The sequence below is a fragment of the Parus major genome, chromosome 4A (genome assembly GCF_001522545.3).
Source record: "Parus major isolate Abel chromosome 4A, Parus_major1.1, whole genome shotgun sequence".
Taxonomy (NCBI): Eukaryota; Metazoa; Chordata; class Aves; order Passeriformes; family Paridae; genus Parus; species Parus major.
The window spans coordinates 7,422,900-7,429,946 of NC_031772.1; positions in this window are offsets into that span (position 1 = coordinate 7,422,900).

Here is a 7,047-nt window from a genome sequence, read left to right on the forward strand (position 1 = left end):
GCAAGGCCAGCATTATGTGTTGCTTATCTTTAATAGGGGAAGATGAGCAGGAAAATTATTTGAGCCAGAACCATGCATTATAAAAATATAATCTCTTCACCATCTCTTTGGGCAGATGATTCTTGCACAGCAACCTAGTGCACATCTGTGAGTAGCAGTGTACACACCCAGCAGTGGGCCCTGTCCCTGTGAGAGGGCAGGAAACAAAGCATTGACTCCCTCTCCTCTGCCCACTTAATTTCTGATTATATCAATGAGCAGTCAGCAAAGGTTCAAGACACGAAGGAGATCATCTGCTGGCTTCTCTGATTCAAGCAGTGTGGGACTAGATGCTATAATACACACAGCAAGTGTTTGTACAGCCCTCAGCCAGGGGCATGAAGAGCACACACTGGCATCAGACAGGTGAGGGATGTTGAGGCTGTGGTGAGCCTGCTGCTGGTCCCCAGCCACCCTTTCCATGGATGCAGCATTCCCAAAGTGCTGAGCAGGAGGCTGAGCCCAGGGTGAGCAGGTGGTGCTCGCAGCACGGACTGGGCACCCCACATCCATCTCCTGTCCAAGGCAGGGAGGGAAGGCTCTGGCCAGGGGACACGATCTGCACGTGCACTCCCTGCTCCTGGCTCTGTGCAAGCTGGGAACAGAAGTAAGGGATTGCAAGGAATTTCTTCAGATGTATTCCAGCAGCAGATTAAAATAGCTGCTACTATTTTGATCCAGTGAAGTGGCAGCTCAGGCACATGCAGGGCTGGCAGCATCTCCACAGAGAGGGATTCCAAGGGCAGCCTGGGACTGTAGTAATGCAAACACAGGGCTGGCCTGGGCCAAGATGGCAGAATTCAGGACCAGGAGGTATAAATGCACACTGCCCCGGTTTTCTGTGGGTTAAAGTGCTGCAATGCCATGAACCCTGGGTGTTTTTTTGGGAAACCACAAGAAATTGCTACACTCAATATCTGTTATTTGCATCCAGTCCAGCTGGGGATTTTCTACTCAGTTCTGTTGTGGTAGAATTTTAAATGTTTGATTGTATTTTTGTTTTCTTTTCCAGAAGTTTCAGTGTAATATAATACAAATATTCTGTTTCCCTGTGGACTCATGGCAGCAGTACATGTGTGCAGGGGTGGGGGGGTGGATTATGGAGGAAAGGAATCTTTTTCTTTTTTAGGAGTCTTTTTACACATAACTGGAACGTGAAACTCCTGCTTTGTCCCTCATTTTCTATTTTATAGTGGGATGTTTGCTATAGCCCTTTAGCAGCTTGGCAGACCTAGATTTGAAGAAAGAAAATTTATCTTTGCATCTTCAGAAACTGTGAATTATTTATTTGCTATTCCTGGTAAATCTGCAGTTGCAAAACCTCACTGCAAAATGAACATTTCTTTGTTTCACTGGACTATGGGATCACTCCCTGAAGATTCATCAGCCCTGCTGCTGGAAGAAGCTGTCCTCAAAGCTTCTTTTATTATTATTATTTGGTAATGCTTGAGATTATATTTGCTTCATCTTCATTTATTCTTCTGTTCATTTTAAAAAATAGGTAATTACATGAAGTCATCTGAAATTTAAGACCTCTTACTGAGATTTTTTTTTTGCTCCTGAATCTGATCCTCTGCCACATGGGTTAATTCCACAACAGTGTGTTGCCCAAATTCAGAAAATTCAGCATCAGTCTCAACAAGCAAATATTTATACAGCATCCAAGATGCAGTCTGTACATAGAATGACACCAAATTAAGTTAAATTGATACTAACTACTCTAGGCTTGAAGAGTGTCTAGGCAAAAAGTGGTATCAGCTTAACCAAATCTATTTCAAAACCGATGTTATTAAGCTGGAATAATTTCACTGTGAAGGACAAATTTCACCATGAAGGGCAAATTTCACCTTTCAGATGTCTTGAATGCCTTTGGACCAAGTCCCACTTCTTTCACTCCACACAGGACTGCCTACTGAGATAGCATGAGGTAATATTATGTCTTTTCTCACTGTTCTTTCAGGGCCATGTGGTTCCCCCTGGGTTTTAGGAAGATTCAACAAATATTTGTATGAGTCTTTTAACAGCCTTTTTCTTCAGTGTAAAACCACTGCTGAAGACCACTGTACATTATCTTAGTCTCTTACCTACCTCAATCAGGCAAATTCTGCGGGTTTTGTCCTGAGCTAGGTCAGATATGCCAGTTTTGCATTTTTTATCTTCAAAGTGGGCACAAAGTGTCCCTTGGACCATATGGTCAGCGGCCCTAGGCTTTGTTGGCTCACACCCTTTCTAATTCCTCCTAATCTGCTCATAAGCACCTCCAAAAGGGTTCTTCACACACCTCACCAGTAATCTCTTTCAATGCCTGGTTGCTCTTTGGATCTAATGCCAGATGGTATTAATATACCCATCACTGTAATTATCCAGACAAGCAAACAGTGGCAGGAGCAATCCCAACTTCTCACTTTTCCCACTGATTCAGAGGCATACTTGAAAGAGCCCTTTCATCCCCATGGATCCTGTTCCCTGGAGTTGTCCCAGGCTGTCCTCATCAAAAGGGAATTTGATGTTTCAGCACTTTCTCAGCCAGCTTCATGCTGGGAAAGAATCAGTGGTGATGGGGCAGTATCATTTATTCACCCTCCAACTGTTGCCCAGACACTTGGTACACGGCCAGGTGTCAGTCCCACATCAGGTCCTCTTTTAAAACCTTTCACAGGACCGAGACCTATGTGTGAAATGGAAATTCTGCTGATGCCTTGTAACTTGAAAACTAGCCTGCCTTTTGTCTGGCTCCAAGATCTGCCCCAGTGAACAGCCTGGACGGAAGGTTTCTGATGCCATGTGTTGGGAAGGAGGTACTCCTGAAAGCTTCCTGCTCCCAGCAAGTTCTGTGCAAATTCCTCCTGCCAAGTCCATCTTCCCATGTGGCATTTAGACAAAGTTTATTTAGTGATCAGTCCAAAGCAAAAAAGAAACTGCAAGGGATTATGCTGCAATTATCTTGCAGGGTGGGTCCCTTGAGAATCAAGATCTTTGGCTCATGCTTTTAAATGCTACCCAGTTTACCACACACCAAAAGAGCTTTGGGCAGCGTTTGTATTCAGGGGGGCAAGATCTATAAGTAGAGATAAATGCAAGATCAGTTCAATATCTGGGGAAAACTTTTTTGAACACCTCAGCCTTTCCAAGACCCATCTCCTGCTATGGAGCAAGATGTTACACTTGCATCGAGTATGTTTGGTTTTAGGAATGAGCAGCAGTGATGCCGTAGTGACAAGAAGGAAGACTTTGATGCCCACATCACAAAGAATATGCAAACTTGTATTATTCCTTTGATTAGCTACTCTTGGATATGTCAAGTCCATGAATAATCAAGGCTCATTTTCTAATTAGTTTACTCATCACCCCACTGCTCTATGCCTTCAGTCATTTGCATACCCTTTATTAGATAAGGGCCTTATTCTATGAGGTGCTAGCAGGGCTTTCATCTATCTCCCACCACAACATTTCTTTGGTCCTTTCTCAGATATTTCCTCTCTCCTGGTTATGCTTCTTCTCCCATGCCATGACCATCTCATTGCTCTGTGTTTTTCCATTCATTTTAGGACTTGTTTCCTCAGGGAGTAGAGTGGTATCTTCAACCCTGTCTGTCTCCTGGTAACACCTTTTGATTCCATAATCTGGTTTTACCCAGTCTCAAAGGAGAAGTAAAATAATCAAAGTTGCTGATTTGCACATCTTACAGAAGTGGTGGAGGAGAGGTCCTTTTGGGGCAGCCAGGGACAAGGCTGGAGCATCCACTTCATCACTTTGAGGACAGATGATGGGAAAAGTGGTTTTGAATGACCCGGCCACAAACCTGTTTAGCCATCAGCTATTCCAGACAAGACTGACAATTCCATAAAGGAAAACAGCAGTTGAGCTGGCAATGATTGTGCTTCTTATTTTAATAAATATGCTATTTTCATGACACAGGAGGCTTTTCTGTACTTACTTCATCTATTTTCTCTCCCTTCCTGCACAGGTACTATAAGATGAATCACATTACAAGGAGATAAAGCAAACCTAATGGCTTGTTTGCATTTCTTTTAATCAAGTTATTCTAATTGTACTAATGTGCAAATAAGGTTTCCCCTCTCATCTGAAAAAGACTTCATCCTCCCAGCAGCTGTGGGTGCCTCAGCGTTTGGGGTTACCCCAGCCCAGGCTAGAGCTGCCACAGCCCAGTCCTGCCCATCTGCCCAGGGGGTTCAAGCTGCCTGCACTCCTGCCCTTACCTGTACCAAACAGTGGACCCTGGGACCTACTCAGGCTGAACTGATACAAAACCTTGCTCTTTTCAATACGCTGGAGGACTCAGTGCCTGGTAAAGCTCTGTTTTACACCGAAGAGCCTGCTTATCTCAAAGCTGATGTGTGCTTTCTTTTTATTGGAGCCAAGCAGTCACCATTTGCCAGCCAAATGCAGAGGTGAAATTCAGACACTGTGGAAACAAAGGTTTTTAGGAAGTAGACAGGGATGTGATGATCAGCCCCAGCTGATGAGCTAACAACAGTTTCCTAAAGCAGAGAAGATCAATCCAGGGCTTGAGGCACAAGGTGTTTTATTGATCTGTCTCTGGGCAAACACCCTGCGCCTTTGCATACAAACCCCTGATTTTCTGAACGTTCCTGTGGGTAATAACAGAAGGTCAGCCCAAAATGAGATCCTTTCCCAGTTCAGCTTGGGCCTGCTGTGCTGGAGGAAGGCAGCTGCTGACAGGGTGGGTGCAGAAGGGACCGGCCAGTGGCAGAGGACACTTGTGGGTGGGAGAGGAGCAGTGGCCATACCCATGTGCTCATCTGGGCATGACCATGGACTGAGGCATGGAGTGAGGAGATCCCCTGTGCCAGCAGAAAAGGGTCATGTATGGGGAATGGGAACAGGGATTGTGTTTGGGGTGTCTGGGCATGCCATGGATGGAGAAGGAGGTGGAGATTTTTTCACTGGTGTTACTAGGCACTCAGTGGTTTTGCTTGACCTCTTAACTTAAACCAGCTGCCCTGCCAGCCATGGAATCTTGCTCGTGCTGTGAAACCTTAACAGCTCTGCTCTGTCCTACTTTTATCTACTTCGGAGTGATTTTCATTTCTTTAGTGCCTCAGCAAATGTTTTGGGTCCCTGGATCAAAGCTAGAGAGCATCATTTACATACTGTGAGTGAGAAAGCAGCAGACTGGAGACCATCACTCATTACTGAAAGGATGATCATTGTTTGTTTAGCCCATTCCAAAATAATGGCTCTGCTGGGAGCACCAACCCAGTATGCATCATATCTTTTATAGTATATATTAATTTAGTGCAGGCATTAGGCCATTGTTATTCTCTCTGTTTAATTCCCAGGTATTAGCATTCAGGATTGGTTTTAAGTCACCACACATCTTTGTTATTTCATAATGTAAAATAAATAAAACTGGAGGCAAACATATATTTTTTTTAATACAAATGACTGTGAGAGAGTGATGGATATAAAGTGCAGAAACATCTTTGTAATTTTAAGGCTTGAATTTCAGAACACAGAGCTTTCATTAAATGGTGCAATCCATTCATTTTGGAGATACAAATGGAAGAGTAGTTCTCATGCCTAGAATCTTTGTGATAAAATTGCCAATTATTGTGAGTGTAAATGTTTTCAAAATATTATGGACAGCTGGAAAAAATAGGAAAGACAGGAAGGGTTGCTCAAGGATGAAAACCATAAAGAAATCACCTCCAAACACCATTTGTACCTCTTGAAATTATTTAGAAAGAATTGCTTGAGAAGAGGGAAAAAAGAAACAAGTTTTGTTTTTTGTTTTTTGTTTTGTTTTTTTAAATGATGAATAAAGGTCTGGGAGAGTGTTTACAATCTATTTTCTTTGCTGCCTGCTGTGCATATTAGAAAATTCAGCTCTAGGCTGATTGGTCAGGCAGAGAAACAGAGGCATCACAAGGGACAGGGAAGCAAAACCTGAGGTGCTGTGGTGGGGAGGGGAGAGGAAGGAAAAGCTCAGACATTTCCAGCCCTACCTGAGACTGTGTTCCTGAAATGCAGCACTTCGGTGTAGCACCAGTTAAGCATTGGAACACATCAGTTAAACTGAGGGTGACCAAACCCATGGTCCATGAACGACAGGACACTGGGGATGGGGTGAAAACCTCCTCTAGCCAGAAACCTCTATTTTAATTGCTTGTTTTTTTTTTCTTGCAACGTTGCAGTTCTCACAAGCATTAATTGCCCCAACATCAGTTGCACCAAGAGGGAAAGGAAAGCCTCGGGCTCACTAGCTGTGCTGTGCTCCACGGCCCTGCCAGGTCTTGGCACGTGGTGGGGATTGTCCCTGTGGAATGGCACTGGGTGAACACGGGTGGGCACCCATGGCTCCCACCCACAGGCCTCACCGCAGCTGGAGGGCTAAGCATCATTTATATACAAATACAGGACTGTAATCAGAGATAAATCCACAGAGTCCGTGTTATTGTTTTATTTACAGAACACTGTCTTGTGCAGAGAGGTTTAGAAATACGCTGACAGAGACAGCGCGGGTGTTTGCTACCTGAATCAACAGAAACCACTTGGAGCATCAAGAAAAACACTCGATGCGTACCTCTCCAGCCCCAAAACCCCAGAACAAGACCAGAACACTGGGTGTTGGTGTGAGGTGTAGAGAGAAAGCGGCCGGCTCGGTGCAGTGTCGGGAGTGTGTGTGTGCAGGTCGGTGACTCCGCGGAGGCGCCGCTGCCGTTAACGGGGATGTTCCGTGCGGAGCCAGCGGTGCTGCGGCGGCACGGCGGCCACGGGGCCCGCACACACCGCGGGCACTGCCGCTGCTCCGGCCGCCGCCCGCTCCGGCACGGCCACAGCGGGACGGAGCATCCCGGGGCGCCCCGGGCACATTCGGTGTGCGCGACGGCTGCCGCCGGCGGGAGCGCCGGTCCCGGTGCGGTGCCAGTCCCGGCCCGTGACTGGAGCGCGGTGCCGGTATGGCCCCAGTCCCAGTGCCGGTCCCATTCACCGTCCCATTCTCGGTGCCGGTGCCACAGAGGC